This window comes from Rhea americana, unplaced genomic scaffold (genome assembly GCF_003343005.1).
Source record: "Rhea americana isolate MKP2758 unplaced genomic scaffold, rheAme1 scaffold_21, whole genome shotgun sequence".
Classification (NCBI taxonomy): Eukaryota; Metazoa; Chordata; class Aves; order Rheiformes; family Rheidae; genus Rhea; species Rhea americana.
The window spans coordinates 7,551,957-7,570,678 of record NW_028186258.1 but is presented as its reverse complement, the minus strand read 5'-3'; the positions used below and the strand labels follow the sequence as shown (position 1 = coordinate 7,570,678).

The 18,722-nt window shown below is 49.0% G+C and overlaps 1 long non-coding RNA gene across 4 annotated transcripts in view; it reads right to left on the bottom strand.

The window, feature by feature from the left end:
• Positions 1-18,722, bottom strand: part of LOC146596128 (uncharacterized) — a 206,330-nt gene that overhangs the window by 1,058 nt on the left and 186,550 nt on the right. For 2 of the 4 annotated variants that reach the window (XR_014895814.1, XR_014895815.1), the window contains 2 exons: positions 3,268-3,412; positions 618-1,858 (listed from right to left, as the gene is read on the bottom strand). This is a non-coding gene — a long non-coding RNA (uncharacterized LOC146596128). Of the gene's footprint in view, positions 1-617; positions 1,859-3,267; positions 3,413-18,722 lie in introns of those variants that run through there. The other 2 variants (XR_014895817.1, XR_014895816.1) reach the window with 2 other exon arrangements.

The window sequence follows — 18,722 nt, the reverse complement described above, 5'->3', positions numbered from 1 at the left end:
GGACAGGGTGAGACAGTGAAGCATCTGTGCACGCAGATGCACGGTATTACCTTGCAGAAGCAGCCTGGCAGAGCAGGGAAGGGAGCTAGCCCTACCAGCGTCGGGAGGAGTCTCCTCTTCATTCAGCGGACTGTATTTTATGAGATCAAGGTGGGARATCAAGCTATGCACATGCAACGTGCTGTCCAGTCCTCAGCCTTGACTGCTGCACRTGGAAAAACCTCTGTCTTTGACAACTTAATGCCTAACATGGAGCAAACAGATCAGAGTCTCCAAATCTTCTTTGTTAGAGCTTCAGCTGAATAATTTGATGGTTTTTATCTTCCGTGGCTTATCACATTAATAGCTGTTTTTCTTYCCTTCTCCCCCTCCTCCCAATCTTGCTCCCCAGCTCCTAGAACAGTCAGACTTGTACCGAACATAACTTCAGTCACCCACCAGGATGGAAACAGGCAGAGCAAACAATGAAACAAGACTGTTTATGAAGCCTTCAACACATTAGGCAGTGGAGAAGAGCCCAAGTTTCCATGTAAAGGCCTGAGTGGACAAGAATGACGTGAAGCACATGGAAAATATGGAAAATGTGGAATAAGTAATAAAATTATAAATAAAACAAATACAATAAATTGGGAATGCAGTTTTACTCATAATGATTTGTGTTCCTAGTAACCCAAGACTCCCTTACCTTAGGAAAATTGCATGTTTTTCCAACGGGGGAGCTCGCTGCAGGTGACAGGCCTGACTGGCTGTGTGGTGGGCTGGATCAGTGAGTGGCGAAAGCGTCCGAGAGGGAAGCAGGACTCCAGCGCCCCGCCAGAAGCCCTCTCTGACAWAGACTTGCATCACGAGCTCAGGAAAAATCACTTACTCAAGCAGCTAGTGCTGGAATTTTGGCCAGAAATGACTCTTGGCTTGTTCTGGATAGAGAAATTTGCACTGGCGGAGTTGCCCAGATGCACTGCGCCATCCCGGAAGGATTATTTCCCAGTTTTGCYTAGGTATGAGCGGTGTAAGCTCTCCCCGCCAGCAGTGCCCTCTCTGGGTGTGCTCTCCCAGTGACTCCCAGTGGGTGCACTGGTGAGCTGGCGCCTCTGGGTCGTCACTGTTGTAAAAGCTGGATGGTGTTTCTGGACCTGACTGCTGGGTCGCCGGCAAAATCTCTGCTTGCCTAACACACTTGCAAGCAGGCAGTCTTTCTTAAAGRAATGCATATATGCATTTATACACAAAAGCAAGAAGAAAGGAAAATGTAAAGACAGCAGTGCTCRAAAGCTTACTCTAAATTACTGTTTTTAAAAAGACATATAAAGTTCTTGTATACTTTAGCCAGCAGTGATGCCCTATCTCCTGATTAACAGTGCCTAGAGATACTGACTGAATCAGCTTATCAAATATATGAAATATGGTTTGTATTTATGATTACTTAAAGGTCTGTGGGAGCCATGAGCCATCATGGTTAAGGGGCACCTGCTACAGAAGTCAATAGGACAGAAAGTGCGGTGGGGCTGGACTCAGCTGCCTTTGACCATTCATCTTAATTAATCAGGTACTTCTTTATATGTAGTCCATTGGGAACGGCTTTAGCACAAGTCTAGAATATGGCTTAAATTCTTTACTTTCAGCCTGAATGATTTACGTTCAAACTGAAAATGCAAAGGGCAGCACAAGGCCAGAGGAGTGAAGTAACTTGCCCACTGTCGTTAAGAGAACCAAAGCAAGCTGGGACCCTGCTTCTACAGACACATTGCCACGACCTGGGATGGTTAAATATTGGGGTCTCCGGGACTGTCCCTTTGTGGTATATTAACAGCTTGGAAAAGTCTCCTTTGGTACCGCTGTGATGATTCAGTCGGCTGCGCTAGGAAAAAAAAAAAAAAAAGAGGGAGAGGGGAGAAAAAAGTACTAGCAGTGTATGAATTGCAGCTATTCTTCAAGGTGAAAGATCTGAATTTCCAGTTCCCTGTGCCATTAGGACTGATATGGCTCTGATTGGCCACTATATGGTGAAAAAGCCCCTCCGCGTGCCAGTATTGAAAACTGTTTGTGCATTAGTTGGAGTCTTTGCCAGTGAAATAATATCGTCTCCTTTGTTTATTATATTGAAACTCGATAAAAGAAAGCGGCAGAGGGGGAAAAAAAATAAGTTTGCGGTGTGAAATGAATGTTCTCGTCTGGGCTCCAGGATGCAGCCGTGAGTAACGTCTGTGGCATCGCTGGGCGTCCTACGGCAAAACCGAGTTATTGTGCGGCAGCTGGGCCGGGGGTGCCGGGAGAGGGCTGCGTCGGGGCGCCCAACACCACATCAATTAGGGGACCGTCCCCCCCGGGGTGACGGTGACGGCGCCGACGCCGCRAGCAACGCGGGCCCAGCGCTGGATGCTCGGCACTGCTGCTCCTCGGGAAGGTAGGGAGCGCGTTCCAAAGTCCAGCGCTACCCCTTGGTCGCAGCACTCAGCCTGGAGCCCTCGCTGGCTGGAAAAAAAGAGCCCACGCCTTGCCCCGGCTCCAAAGCTAGCTTTGCTGCATTGCAAATCAGCCCATTTTCGGTGCAGGCAAGACCTGAACCTAGCAAAGTGTCCTTGTCAGATGCGAAAGGTCGTGTGTGTCTGCATCAATGTGTCTGCAAGTCGATGGACCCACTTTGCAATGAAGTGGCAAGAAAATTACTTTAAATGACAATATCAAAACAAAACAAAACAAACAAAGCCCACAAAACCACAAAGTCCTATACAAAACATAGGGGTGTGTGTGTGTATATATATATATATATATATATATATATATACACACACACACACAAACACATTTTCTCTCTCTCTCTCTATATAAATATATATATATATATATATATACACACACACATATAAAAGAAGTATCACCTATGATAAAATATGAGAGCCCAGAAGTATTAAGCAACATAAAGTTGTAAGGGAGAGCAAAAAGTATTAGTTAGATTGTAAATGTTTGGGGCCAGTCCTCACCATTTTGTATTTTACGTTTCTACATGTTAGCACAGAGGGCTCTTATTCTACGGCGGGGACCCAGGTGTTAAWGCAATAGGGGAGTAATAACAGCAAAGACAACAACAACCAGAACAACAGCAGAACCATCAGCGTGCGTGTCCCACAGCCTGGCTCACACTGCCCTGCGCTAGCAGGCTTTACTGATTTTTTAACCTGGGCAGCTATAATGTGTGAATGCCTGGGTTTATGCATTAAAGTAGAAAGGCAAAATTAGCACAATATAGCCTGGTTGTGTTGCGCTTACCAGGGCCTGGTGTGACACAGGGCTGGGAGGAACAGTCGGTCTCTCTATGCTCTTGTACGTATTTGGGCCTGGGGCCAGTCCAGCAGCTTCAGTACTACCCAGCACAATTTTTCAAAAAATTGTTGCCTGAGAATGAAGGCAGTATCTGGAAGAGAAAGAGAAAGAGAAAAGAGAAGAGAAGAGGAGAAAAAAAAGGAGAAAAGAAAAAAACAACAAAAAAGAGACAAAWGACAAATGTTTATTTGGAAACATATTGAGGATCCCTTATAATTGCCTTTTTTTTTTGTTTGTTTTTAAATCTTTTGGGTGTATTTGAGACCRTAGTTTCCAGCATCTGTGTAACAGGGTGAGTTAGAAGAAACTTGGTTTTAAGTGAAAGTTGAGATTCTTATGCATTCACAGGACTCCCTAAACTGGATATTTTTACAAAAAGAACAACCTAGGCCAGTGTATATGATGGCAGYTTGGGGCTTTGCAGCAGCCCGGCCTGCCAACGCTGCGGCTGGGCACAGCCGTTTCTCGCGGGTCTTGCTGCGCACGGTGGCTGCAGCGCTTTCGCCTGGAGGTGTCGGCTGTGGCAAAGGGGTGTGCCATCGATTACGTCCTAAAAATAAGGAAAACTAGAAAAGAGGCTCTTCTGGCATCAAACAGCTGTAAATAAAGCTTGGGACAGTGGTGCCCCAAGAGTTAAAGGAAGAAACAAGCCTCCCCCCCTTCCATGCGTCTGTGTTTTGATCCAGCAAGATCCCACCCGCAGCAGCCGCCCCCGCGAGCGGCTGGAGAGCGGTCGTACAACCATGGGCTCCCCGACGTTTGTATGGAAAAGACAAATCCATCAACATGTCCAACCCCTGAAACCAGCTCTCTGGGGTGTTTGGTTTTTTTTTTTTCCCCTCTGACATGTAACCCTGCCCAGCTGGGAATCAGTCGCTCCTCTGCAGGCCACGGCAGCGCCTGGAGAGGCCCCRCGAGGACCTCTCGCTCACACGCCCTCTCCCAACCCAGGCAACTACTGTGATTTTCCATGTTGGCACCAGCGACCCAGGATTGCTCCCACCCTTTGGGTGCTGCCAGATGCCTCCGGGCAGAGCCGCGTCCCTGCAGCGTGCTGTGCTCCRCAGCACGGCCAGAGCTGCACTGTCACTCCGGAGCTGGAGCTGCCGTCTTAGATGTGCCATGAGCTAATTGGGGAGAGGTATGGGGTAATGCATGCTGCAAAATGCTCATCTTCAACATGGGGTGAGCTTTACCCTTCCAAGCCTTCGCCCTTTGCTCCGACAGTGCTTGGGCTAGCAGCTTTCTGCAGCGCGAAGCACGCAAGCACAACGCGCAGGCAGCACAGCTGCAGCGACAGCCACTGGTGCAGACGCTGAGCATCGCAGGCGGACGCGGGCTGCTGCTTTTCCCCGTGCCACTGCCAGCAGAGCAGTTTTGGGTGCACAGCTGGGGAAGGGCTGTAAGCCTGAGCCTGGTCATGCTGTGCTTGCCCTTTTTAAGGGAAAACACACTGCCCGCATCGCCAGCTGCTCTGAYGGGACCCCATGCAGGCGACTGATGGGCTGCCAGGTCATATTGAAAGGTTTGCAGCTGAGAAATGTCTCCTTGCACAGGTTGCACTGGTGGAGAAAAGTCCTCATTTTTGTCCCCCACCCTGTGCCTGGGAGCTGAATTTAGGGGAATTTTATACTGAGCACCAAGTTCTGCCACTCTTCTCTTCTTCAGAGGCAAACGCCACCTTAGACACTGCTGAAGGCCACAGTCCAGAGGTGTAATTTGTCTGGACCATGCATGCTGGTGCTGGGAGAGGAAAGTCGTGCAGCTCTTTGGACACTGTGGTGTCCTCRCACAGCGCCTTCGGCACGTCTGTCCCACATGGCCCAGGCAGCTCCCCGGCCTCCCCTGCCATCGCTCCCAAAGAGCCTCTTGCAGAGGACATGGGGAGGCTGAAGGCCTCGTCCTGCTGACCTCCTCACCTGGAGGAGCCTCTTGCAGAGGATGCGAGGAGGCCTTGACCACGTCCTCCTGACCGCCTCACCCAGAGGAGCCAGCCCGTGCCCTGCCTGCGGCCATGCTCCCTGCAGACGCTTGGGCTTGACGGGGTGYCATTTGGGGTACGGCTTGTGAAGCACTCTGCGATCTGCCAGCATGAAAGCAGCTTTAAGAAACGACTGCTACTGTCACCTGTGTCCTAGGAGGAAGGTTACTCACTCCTTAAGCTGTGGGTATCCAGCTCTGGAGGGCTCCCAGCATCACTTTGTGCCAGGTAAACCTCAAGACAGCTTCTAGCTGCAGTCCCCATGGTACAACGGTGTACAGAAGAGACGTGCAATAGGAGAAACGAAATCCCTGCGATTGCTGGCCCCAGATACCCTCTTCACCCTCCTCCTCCCTGCTCGGAGGCTGCGGTGCTGCAAGGGGCCCGGGGACACCGGGCGCAAGCAGCGCTGTGAGCTAACAGCTCCTTGCTTTGCTTTAGCCCTCGGTCGAGCCCGCGGGCGCTGGACGCTCGCTCCATCTGCCCCGGCTTCARCAACAGCCAGGGCCTTCACGCAAGCTGTCTTTATTTAAGTGCTTGGTGCTTCACAGATTACTTCCAGGCCCCTTGAGGGTACAAAGTCTTTTACCTCCTCTGGCCCCAAGACTGATCCAACAGCTGCAACTATTTCATTTTTAATTTACTCGATACAGACTTGTCTCTGCTTAATCCATCAGGACAACTTTGAGGGTTCCTGACCCATAAATCCAGAGGGAAGAGGGGGTTTGGAGGGAAAAAAGAAAGAAAGAAAAAGATTTTGAAAAATTTTGTCTAGATTGTAGTCAAATGTATTTTCCTGGCTTACTACAAAGTGCAAGGTCTGCCCTCGCTCTCGCTGTCTCGGCGTCTGGCCTCTCCTCCTTCCCSTGCTGCCCCTCTCCTCCTCGTGCTGCTGCAGCTCCCGCCGGCGCCATCCCCCCCCCGCACCGCGCACCGCTCCCCAGCTCGCCGCGGCTCAGCCCGACGCCCCGCTGCCTCGCTCCGCACGCTTCTCTTCCGCTCTCAAACTGTCTTGCGATAGCTCACTGCCGCGATAGCTCACTGCTGCAGCATCTAGCTCACTGCTGCAGTATCCCACTGCTGTGATAGCTCACTGCTGCGATATCTCACTGCTGCAGCATCTCACTGCTGCGATATCTCACTGCTGCGATATCTCACTGCTGCAGCATCTCACTGCTGCAGCATCTCACTGCTGCGATATCTCACTGCTGTGACAGCTCACTGCCGTGATTCTCACGGCTGCAATAGCTCACTGATGTGGTATCTCACTGCTGCGATATTTCACTGCTGCGATATCTCACTGCTGCGATATCTCACTGCTGCAGTAGCTCACTGCTGCAATATCTCACTGCTGTGATATTTCACTGCTGCGATATCTCACTGCTGCAATATCTCACTGCTGCGATATCCCACTGCTGTGATATCTCAGTGCTGCGATATCTCACTGCTGCGATATCCCACTGCTGCGATATCTCACTGCTGCAATATCTTACTGCTGCAATATCTCACTGCTGCGATATTTCACTGCTGCAGTATCTCACTGCTGCGATATCTCACTGCTGCAATATCTTTCTGCTGCGATATCTCACTGCTGCGATATTTCACTGCTGCAATATCTCACTGCTGCGATATCTCACTGCTGCAATATCTCACTGCTGCGATATCTCACTGCTGCGATATTTCACTGCTGCAATATCTCACTGCTGCAATATCTCACTGCTGCAGTATCTCACTGCTGCGATATCTCACTGCTGCAATATCTTTCTGCTGCGATATCTCACTGCTGCAGCATCTCACTGCTGCAATATCTCACTGCTGCAGTATCTCACTGCTGCAGCATCTCACTGCTGCAATATCTCACTGCTGCNAGCTCACTGCTGCAGCATCTAGCTCACTGCTGCAGTATCGCACTGCTGTGATAGCTCACTGCTGCGATATCTCACTGCTGCGATATCTCACTGCTGTGACAGCTCACTGCCGTGATTCTCACTGCTGCAATAGCTCACTGACGTGGTATCTCACTGCTGCGATATCTCACTGCTGCAGTAGCTCACTGCTGCAATAGCTCACTGCTGCGATATCTCACTGCTGCAGTAGCTCACTGCTGTGATATCTCACTGCTGCGATATCTCATTGCTGCAGTAGCTCAGTGATGCAATATCTCACTGCTGCGATATCTCACTGCTGCGATATTTCACTGCTGCAGTAGATCACTGCTGTGATAGCTCACTGCCATGATTCTCACTGCTGCAATAGCTCACTGACGTGGTATCTCACTGCTGCAATATCTCACTGCTGCGATATCTCACTGCTGCAGTAGCTCACTACTGCAATATCTCACTGCTGCGATATCTCCCTGCTGCGGTATCTCACTGCTGCGGTATCTCACTGCTGCGATATCTCCCTGCTGCGGTATCTCGCTGCTGCGGTATCTCACTGCTGCGATATCTCCCTGCTGCGATATTTCACTGCTGCGATATCTCACTGCTGCGATATCTCACTGCTGCAGTATCTCACTGCTGTGATAGCTCACTGCTGTGATTCTCACTGCTGCAGTAGCTCACTGCTGCAATATCTCACTGCTGCGATATCTCACTGCTGCAGTAGCTCACTGCCGCGATATCTCACTGCTGCGATATCTCCCTGCTGCGGTATCTCACTGCTGCGGTATCTCCCTGCTGCGATATTTCACTGCTGCGATATCTCCCTGCCGCGGTATCTCCCTGCCGCGGTATCTCCCTGCCGCGGTATCTCCCTGCTGTGATATTTCTCCCCTATTGCAGGTCTCACCGCTGCGCTCGGCAGCGCGTGCTGGGACACAGCCGATGCGCGTGGAAGCTCTTTGCTTTTTAGCACAGGGTCGTAGGCCCCTGTATGTTACTTTTTCAAACCTCCTGGTTTTCTGGGGGGATGGAYTTTAACAGCTTTTTCCTGTTAACCAGTTCCTTTTGTTAATAGTAAAGAGAAAAACCTTCCTACACATTTTTAACCTAAATATGCACAGATAGGGGCACTGTCAAAGGTGCTGTGCTTTTTTTCTTTTTTTKGGGGGGGTGGGTGGCAGGACTGGTCTAAATCAATCTGCTGACATGAGGCTAACGGGGTGGGCAAGGGCTTTGATTGTAAGAAGAACCCCAGGCAATGGCTTGTGTTTTTAAGACCCACTTCTACACCTACCAATCATCTTTTGACATGCAGAGCAGGAGGGAAGAAAAATAAGCAGCAATGAAAAACAAAATCTAAATTTTAAAATACTAATTTGTACGTGTGTGTCGAACCCTACGGCTACACTGCAGTGACTGCTGAAGTAAAGCGCACACCTGTGCATCGGCATTAAAACAACTGTCCCCGGCTTAGGAGCAATCCAAGAAACACATTTTTCCTTTACCATCCTCTGTGATTTTAAGCAAGGAGACAGGTTTCCTTCAGAAAGGAAGCAGAAGCAGCTCCAGCCCCGGTTCTTTGCCGTCACCCACCGCCTCGATAGGCTAGCCAAGTGCGGACAGCAACACCACGAAGACAAAATTGATGTTAAACGAGAACATTTCAAGTCAGAGAATTTTTCTACTTCAAAAAAGAATAACATCTCCTTCTTCAAAAACTAATGTCTCCATTTCTCACTGTAATTGCTTCAGTGCAGGCTGTGTAACAATGCCTCAGTTTATTGGGAAAGACAAGAGGGATTTTTTTACAATTACATGTAGATATAGAAACCGTATAGGAAAGGTTCTAATTATAACTATTAAACTCAGAGAATAAAGGGATACAGTATTCCTCRCGAGCTCGGCGGTTAGGAGTTATGCAATACCTTCTGTGCGCTAAAATATGTGGCAAACGATGTCATTTTTTAAAGGAAGAATTATTTTTATTTTATTAAGATCACCCTCAACATTGTTCTGCTCTGGGTGATTGACTTTGCCGCTTTCCTGAAACTCTCTCTGCAGAGCAGATGGGGAAGAGGATTTTTCTGAGTGTACTTTAAATAATAATAATGCTAGTAATGCTAATAATAATAAAGCTCTCTGATGTGCAGACTCTGATTGCTTTTCGCCTGGCTCCTCCTGTAATTCTCTGAGACCACATTTTAAAATTGCAGGGTGATGATTATCCAGGGATTAGGGATTAGCATGGTGGTTTGACTGCTTGTCAAAGCCTTAAAATAAATACACAGATTAAAATAATTCAATTTTCTTTCCCAGTTCTCATCAATAATGAAGCAGATGATTTTAAAGCCCATGGTTTTCAGTCAAGCCCTAATGGAAAAAACCTACAATGTGTAATAAGAAGAGACAGATTTTCTGAGTGATCTCATGATATTTGGCTCAATCTTACTTCTGCCTGATTTCTGCAGAAAGATTTAGTAATATCTATAGGACCAATTAGATTTCAAAAACTCAGCAGCCTGGCAATCTCATTTAGTATATGCATATATTGGGAATTTTAAAATTAATGTTAAAAAAAAAAAGTAGAGCTGATCACTCAAAGAAAGTAGCTTCCTCCCTTAAAAAAAAAAAAAACTTTTAAAGATCACAATTAAAACAAATCAAAGTTTTCCACTGAAGGCTTTGACTGCTTGTCAGATCTTGAACCTGTGCCCTCCTTGCTCCGAAAGCAGCCCAAAACTGCGACGAGGGAAGAGCACAGGTTGGGACGGCGCTGTTTGTCTCTTGATGGAAAAGCAGATGTGTTCTCCAAGGAGAAACAAGCAAGTCTGAAAGAGGCAAGCATCAATGTCCAGAATGCTCCCTAAAAAAATAACAATAATTTTTAAAAAAAGAGCAGGCAGGCTGCCAGCAGCCACCTGTATCGTCCTGAAGATCTGCAGGGGAAGGAGCGCTGGTCCGGGTGGGTGCGTGCCGTGTCGCCCCCGCGCCTTCGGGGCAGCCTGCTCAGCAGCTCCTCCTAAGCAATAAAAGCCCGAGCCCGCTGGCGGGTGGGAGGCGGGCTCCACGCGCCCCCGCGGCACCCGAATTCAGCCGCTGCGGCTCCCCAGATCAGAAACTCCAGAAATAGAGGACTGCTTTTTCTTTTGATATGTTGCAAAGGAAGATTAAAAAAAAMCCCCACTGCTGTGCTGCTTTAAGCAGCTCCTCTGTCTTGCAGCACGTCTGYAGGGAGAACTGTTGCCTGGTGGTTTGTGTCTGGAAATGAGAGTGAAGACACCTGGATTATGTTAATGGTTCYGCCACTGACTTATGGCTGACAGCTCCAAACTGGGAGGACAGTTCTTCTAAGTGCTTGTTGTCAGACGCTGAGTTACTATTAAAGAGGTTTTCCAACGTGTATTTAAAATAAACTGAGAACAGAGGGGCTTTATCGGATGATAATAAAATCCTGTGGGATGAGCTGATGGTGGGTTGGGGGATCTCTTACATGCTGTACATGTTCTCACCTCTGAAGCAAGTGGTGGAGGAGGGTGGTGGAATGACCACCCAATGGCCAGTTGATAGATAGGGAAGATGATATTTTGTGGAGGCAGAACAGAGAAACCCAAGGACACCAATGAGTCCTTGCAGCCATGCGAGTGGCTCTGGAGCTGCTTTGCATGTTGATTCACAACTTGGAAGAAGGTACCAAACCACAAATCCTGCAGTGAACCACTGTACCAAGCTCATTTACTCAGACTTCATGCAGGGAGCTAGTCTTTTTGTCTATTATTCTACTTATTACCAGACACGAAAATAATAACTCCTTCAGCTGAGGCTAAACAACCACAACCAGTCAATTCAGTTCATGGCTCGGGAGTTGTCCTGGGCTCCCTTCTGACTTTAACTTTCACCTAAAAGAGTTCCAGAGGACAACTCTTCCTGTCTTTGCTCAACTAGAAAACTCCATCCCAGCCTAACAGACAACRATCTGGACGTAATTTCTCACATTATAGACCTGCTCTGTGCAATAAATAGCCTGGGGATGATGCTGTTAGCATGCATAGGGTTCCAGCTGGTGCAAAATAACTTTTTTGTTTTCAGTAGCTCACATATTGGGAGCCCCTGTCCATATGGTCTGCTTGGTTCCGAGGCTTCCTCACAYGTTGCAAAGCCTCTTTGAGGCTGCTGGTCCCTGTCTGCAAAGTACTTCACAGTGAGAGGGTGTCCAAAACGCTGGCAATCACCTGAAGTGCCCGGTAGCTATTCTCTTTCAGTCTTGCAGAGCTCAATGCTGAAATCCCTGCGGCACTGCAGTGCTCKGCAGTGCGCACGCATCTCTATGGGAAGGGTATGGTAGCCCTAACAACGTGATGGATAGTTGTCGCAATGCTCAGTGTGCTCCTAGGAGATCTCTAGGCTCCACAGATGACTAAATGCAAAGAAGGACATAGCCCCAAGCTAGCTAATGGCTCTTGATGCTCTGAGATATGATGCTGATGGATGGCAGTAAGAATAGACTAGACTGACCAGGACTGCTGGCCACCCATCTGCTGGATCAGGCTTTACTAAAGCCTGCTTGTCTCAGAAAGTATGCCGTCATGCCAATAGTTAATCTTCTAGGTACAAAGCTTGGTATTCAAAAATGCTGGAGGCTCATTAGGTTGCGAAGTCTCAAAAAGCTGGTTGAGGAGCCTTGGTACGGGAGTGACTGGCTACTTCACAAACGACCACAGAGGCAGACTGTGGTGTGGCTCTACACGGTGGGCTTTACCTTCAGATGCAGTTGAATGTATCCCCATCACCAAAAAAACCACTAATGCTGAGGCATTTGAAAAAAATGAAGGCCAGTGTTTCACCACTGCATAGATTTCCTCTCACGTTGTTAATTACACATCCTATCAAATCCGAAGCAAAATGCATTTACGGCTTTAAGTATGTCATGACTTGGAACTGCACTACAGCAAGTCCAGGTTACAGTTTTATTTCTCTTCCCAGATTTCATGTTTGCTCATTAATTAGTGTTAGTTTCAGGAGATTAGATGACTTTTTAATGTTCCTCATGTAAAAAGAACAGAAAGTCAGGTTTTTGTTTTTGTTTTTTTCCTTTGCAAATGGAAAAGGAAAAGTAAAGAGCCTTTTTCATTTATATGGAGCTATTTTTTAATTTTCTTTTGAAAAATGTTGCCAGTACCCAGAAGTGTCAAATTCTAACACGCAGGGGGAATGATGTTGTTTTTTAGCTGGTAATAGTCTGTGTTTTTGTGGCTGACTATTGGGAAATTTTTAACATATTTCTTCGTCCTGTACTTTCAGGAGATGAGATGACTTTTTAATGTTCCAATATATAAAAAAAAAAAGCATAAAGAAAGCGCATCTTATTCTCAGTAATCTTGAGGACTTCTCTTAGAAAGCAAAAGAAATTATGTGATGGGGACTTCTGGCATATATGGCTTTCTGCTCCTTTAACAACCAGAAACCTGATGATACGGGCTTTTGTGCAGAATTTATTTAACTACTTGAGTGCTTTGCTTGGGATTTAAGCTGGATAATTTCAACAAGCTGGTTTACAAACTGACCTCCCTTTGCAGAGGTGGAAGGGCAGGGTGTCTTTGCTGTGCGTTCGGGCTGAASGTTGCTCTTGCTTGATGTGCTGTCAATGACCGGGACTGAACCGTGTGCGAGGGCACTGGGTGGCAGCCCGTCTCTGTGCCCCGTCTTTCATGATGAGCTGGTCATCTCTTAACATATCTTCCTGTGAATTTTTTATAGGGTACTTACCGTGTGTTTACCAGTCAGCACGGTCCAGCTGAACCTTTTAGAGTGGAAGCAAAGGGAACCCAAAAAATATCAGTTCCTGCAGCTTACTAAAGGAGCTGGAAAATACCCRCTGACCTAGAAAACATCTCACGTTGTACCTGTAAGGCAACTTCATTTGGGTGAAGGTGGTGAGAAAGATGTATTTTGACCAGGGCAGAAGGCAGGAATCCAAAAGACGTGTCTGCAGAGCGTGGTGCACGCACCCCAGCCTTACGCTGGGCCACCTGGGCTGCTCAGGGCACTCAGTGCCCTGTAGTGCCATGGAGCAATGCTGGCTTTAGCCAGGATGAAAGGCAAAGCCAACCGGCTCATGCGCGAGCTGAACTGCCTCAAGCTCAGGAGCTAGCTGGTGCTCGTGTGGGAGACAAGTCTGTGCTTTGAGGAAACCTTGCTTCCCACCCCACAAGGGGCTGACTTTATGCAGGCAGAACTTCAGACCGAACTCCTAGCACCTCGGAGCTGTCGCACCAGTGCTCTCCACCATGCTGCAGCACCTCAGCCCAAGCCATGATGCTGGGGACAGAGTYTGCTTGCTCTTAACCCAGCAAAGACCAGGAAAAACTCAGGAACTCCACTGAGGTTTCTGCATCAGGCACTGCTGCAAGGAGAGAATTACACAGTGGAGGCGTGAGCTCGAGGCAACCCTGTGCACCAGCGGTGATGGACTATTTGGGACTGGGATGAGCCCTAGATGGGTTGTGTGTCCCTTCATGGAATCCCACACCTCTTGTTAAGCCCTGGTAGTAGCCATTACCCGGAGCAGTGCACCAGCGTGGCTGGATTATGATTTTGCCTTATTTCCGTGGTTTTTCTCACCCAACATTTTACTGTCTCATGCAATGTGCATCCCTAAGCTGGTAAGAGCTGCGTCAGAGGCTGCRAGATAGCGGCTGAGGAAGCCAAAGGTCCTGAGCATCCCACAGGATTTCACCACTTGCTTTCACTCTGCCGAGGCAGCTTACCAAACCGGAGGCTGCGGGGGCAAGCCGGGGACGCAGAGCCGCCCCGCGCACCCTCTCCCCCGGCGCCTCCCCGCGCCGACGCTTCGCCGGCCCGGCTGCGTGACTCACAGCGCTGCCGCTTTCGCCTGCTGCTCCGTGACATCTTTCAGCGTTTATGTGACTAAAGACACAAGTCCAGGCCTATTTCTCGATCCCTCTGTACCTATGAAACAAGCCTCTCTGGGCAGTTTCCTTCTGGGAGTAAACTGTCATTTTTCACCACATAAAATTTTATAAGTTTCAAGCGAATGGAAAATGGATTTTATTATTTTATTTTATTTTTTTAAAATCTTTTTTTTTTTTTTTTTTTTTGCCCTGAATTTTTTATGGCTGCAAAAACAGAATTTGTGGTTTGAACTGTTAAGGTTTGATGCAGAGGGCTATGGAACCTTTTATGTAACCCGCTGGCCTGAATAATTATCAAAATATTTTGCTTTCCACTCTTTCTAAGCCTCTGCATCAGAAAAAAAAAAAAAAGTGTATGCAACCTTTTGACCACAAAATAATAATACTAAGAAAGCCCCCTTCAGAAGGGGTGCTCAGCGCGCCGCCGCGGAGGCCGGAGCGGGGAAGGCCGGTAGCTCCCCGCCGTGGCGGCGGCACCGCCGGGGGACGCGGCAGCGYGCCCGCCTTCGCCGAAGGGCTCGCGTGCCAAGCGGTTCTCGGTGTGTTTTCACAGCTCCAGCTCCAGCTGAGGACCCGGGCTGGTTTCGGGGCTGCGGCAGGGGCTCTTTCGCGGCCCCGTTGCTGAGATTAGCACGATGCACCGGGACGGCGAACGCTGCCGACACCGGAGACAACTTTCCGCTTTTCGAAGCGTAACATCATATAAAATCCATCTCTCTGAGCAGRACCTTGGATCTAGTCCATCTCCCCTGCCCTACAGTGAAATATTATTTCTGTTATTATTATTAGCCTCCCAGGACTATTTAAAATCCATCATGCACGGCGATATCGAAAAGCTGGTGCCTACGGCTAGAGAGCGCGAACGGAGAGACGGCTTTAGCGCACAGGAACAYGTTTTCTGCGGTTGACTGAACAGTTTTCGGGGGGGGGAACTGGTGGACAGGGCTTGTGCTAAGCGCCCGTCCGCCCTCACCCTGCGGCCCTCGCTGCGCGCGGACCCATGCGGCAGGGAGATCGTAACGCTGCGCCGGGCGACACGGCGCTGAAGCCCACGGAAGTCGCCCACCGTCAGCATTTGGCTGCTGTTTTCTTCCCAGGGCTGCGGCACTCTGTGCAGCGTCCACTCTTCCCAGGGCTTTGCAATTAAAAAATATATTTATAACTCTCTATATTTAAAAACTCATTCAGAATGAAAGCGTGTGTCTTGTTAATTCTGTATAGCACATAGGGAAATTGTTATTTCCAATCTCACCCGTTGATTTCTTCTTTAAATGGAAAGTTAGGATTTTGATTACATGAATGTTTTTATCAAATTTTTCCTTCCCTGGAAAATATCTCTAATTGTTTTTCCCCAGATTTGTTCTATCCTCTCAGCTTTTGGACACCATACTTTGGTTGCCAAATATCAAAAAGAAATGTTAAATTTATTCTTACTGTATTTAAAAGTAAAAATAGTCAGCAAGGGTGATGGCAGTGTTTCTCGTGCAGATACAGCAGCCCTTGACGTCCAGCAAGGCAGAACGGCCAAAGGCGCAGGGAATGCATCAGTCTGCATGAACAGAGATTTCGGTCCAATTTCTCCAAGACTAGATTCCACTCTTGTGCCCAGGGTCACAATTTTTCTGCCTCATAGCACTAATTAGATGGGGTTATTAAGAGAAGAGYGGTAAGGAAGGAGGGGGGAACTGGAAGTCTGTCTGAGCTCATTCTGGTGAGCGCTCGGAGCAGGAACTGGGATAAGGGTGGAAAGAAATCCCAATTAGATGACTAATTTAGCTCCTTGACCAGATTCTGGCCTTTGGCCCKGGAGCCAGAAGTACTCACAGGTTCTGGGTTGGCCGTGCTTGGCTGATAACGGCGGCTTTTTGCTGCAAGGCCTGGAAACACCGTGACACCGGCTAACCYGGAGGAATGCGCCTCGCCCTGGAGCCAACCTCCGTGTCTCTGCCTCCCTCGTTTCTCCCAGCAGGTAAGCAGAGAGCCGGAAAACGGCCGGGGAAAAGGCCTCGGGCCGCGGTCAAGCAGAGGAGTCACCATCCCGGGGAAAAAAGCGGGATTTCAAAAGGCCGGCGGCAGCAGGATGCTCCCTTCCCTCCCGCTCGCCGTGCCTGAAACCTTCCAGCTGGGCGTAGTCAGAAAGCCCCACTCAATTACCCGGCTGGTAACGAGCGCGCTAAACGAGGCCACCGGTTCCCGCGGCGAGCTCCCGGCCCGGCTCCGTCCGTCCCCCGGCCAGGGATTCCCAGCGGGAAGCAGCGATTTGCAGCCCCTCTGCTCCCGCCTGGCACTTGGGCTTTCACATTACCTCTCGCTGCAGGTTGATAATGCACAGTTGCTATCCCGAAGCCTTTTGTGATATTTTGTTCAATCGTATGAAAAATTCACCTTGAGCTCCAGTCATTCAAAGTGAAATAACTTACTAGTTAGACATGCTTTTGTTAAGTAGCTAGAAAATAAAGAAAATAAAGGAAAAAAAAGTCACCCCCTATTTTGGAAGTCAAATGCTTTTTGTTACTGTTCACCCAAACATGTTTTTTCTTTAATTCCGCAACTGTTCAAACTGACTTTTGTTTCTTTCCACGACTTTTGGCACTGCCAGAATACTTAAAAGAGATATTATTCAGACCKCCCTGACCTCAGTCTTGACTGGAGATTTGCAATGCTAGTCTAACAGYCCAGTAACACTGATGGCTGTTTAGGAAACATCATTTTCCAGTTCCTTTGGGTTATGCTCTTCCTCTCCTTGCTACAGAAAATCCCCCCCTCCCCAAAGGGCTGGTTACCATTCACCTGGAGCTCGGTTACAAAACCACGTCCCTTCCCTTCCTTTGCCTCCCAAATCAGTCCCAGGCCAACAGGGTTTCTTGCTGCAGAGGCAGAAGTGCATTACGTCTTGGGCAGCATCCAGAATAAGAGCGTTTTCCTCATTTATAGCACTAATTGAGAGGTTTATAGGCCTACAAAAATATTCCATAGCTCCTAGGGCTTCCTATAGTGTTGCACACCTTGAAGGTCTATTTTTTGAGAACACCGAATCATGCCGTGACTCGCAGGGAAGTGGGAATTGGGAGCTGCGGCGAGGGAAAGGACAGGGCYCCTCTCCCGGGCACACTCAGCGGCTCCGGCAAAACCTGCTGTACGTCTGTCCACCAGACGCAACGAAGGGCTTTGCTTCACTGTCCGCCCTACATGTGCCAGGGTCCTAAGTGCCCCCAAACCAGGCTTGCTTGAACACCAGGTGGTTGCTATCCATGTGCAACATACTCCTCTACATGTAATGATTTCAAACAACTAGTGGCTTACTTTTGAGTTTTTACTCAAAAATCGAGCAGCGGTATTCATTGTCACCCCTGGACAATGTTATASACTCGAAGTGGGCCAAAAAACTGCCAGCTTTTATGGGAAAACGGTTGTACTTCACGTGACATATCTGACAGCAAAGGACGGAGTCCTCTGAGCCCCTGTAACRATGCTCTTCCCTAATCCCCCCTTTGCGAGCCTTCGGCCGGTACCGGGGCTTCAAATTTTCGATACATTCCTCATAACCATGAAGATCAGAAATACGTCTTATTTTTTTAACGGCAGCCAGAATCCTTCCGTTTGCCTTTGCCTTCGGAACAGGGACTTTCAACGGCAGGGAAACGCCGAGCGCTGGAGGCGCGGGCGCTCCTCCCCGCCGCGCTGCGAGCCAGCGACCATCCCCGCGCGCCCACCAACTTCCAGCAGGCAGCTCGTTTCAGGGGGCTCTTCCAGGAGCAGAGCTAAGCAAGCTCTGCGCCACGGACCCATGCTGTCATTTTTTTCAGCCTGATTAGTGTTTTTTCACCAGCGTAACTGGATTTCATCCCTACACAGCACTGCCCACTTAGAAGTGGGTTGCAAAAATACCTACTTTTGCCAAGATATCCTAAACACCATTTTTATAGGTAGAATATGCAATCCAGACCCTCAGCTGGTGGAGCCTGGCGGCTCCGCAGGAGCAGCAACGCAGCCGCACTGATCCGCACCGGCACGGGAGCCAGGCCCCACGCTTTGCTCGGCCCCTTTGGCTATCTTGATTTCACCCCTGCACCGTGCTTGTCCGGGACCGCGCYGCAGCTGCAAACCCGCCGGGACGGGGAAGGGGGAGAGGGCACGGGGGAGGTAGGGCAGGCGCTCGCTGGGCTCCCCCCTCTGCACCGAGCGGGGATGGGGAACAACTTTCCTTTTTAAGGAGAGAGTTTACAGGGTTTCAGGCAGTAACGATCTCAGTAAACCCCAGACCTCACCGAATTGACGGGCAGCCTCAGAGACGGGCAGGGAGGTGCCACCGCAGAATCCTCGAGAGAATAAGGCCCTCAATTACTGCAGTGATACAATTAATTAATTTATGGCTGCAGCCAGACGGCAGCGACAGCAATACTGACTGACTTCACTGCAATCTGCGCTGCTGACTAATGCTCGCATCAACACCTCCAGCAAGCAAGCGGCCAGCAGCCCCGTGGCGGGCCGCGCTTCAGCTCCGTTTCTCCAGGGAGAACCTTTCCAGATCATTTGAACTAATTGAGGTAATGGAGAAATTGTTCTCATGCCAAAACACTTTCTTTTTTTTTTTTTTTTTTCCCTCCC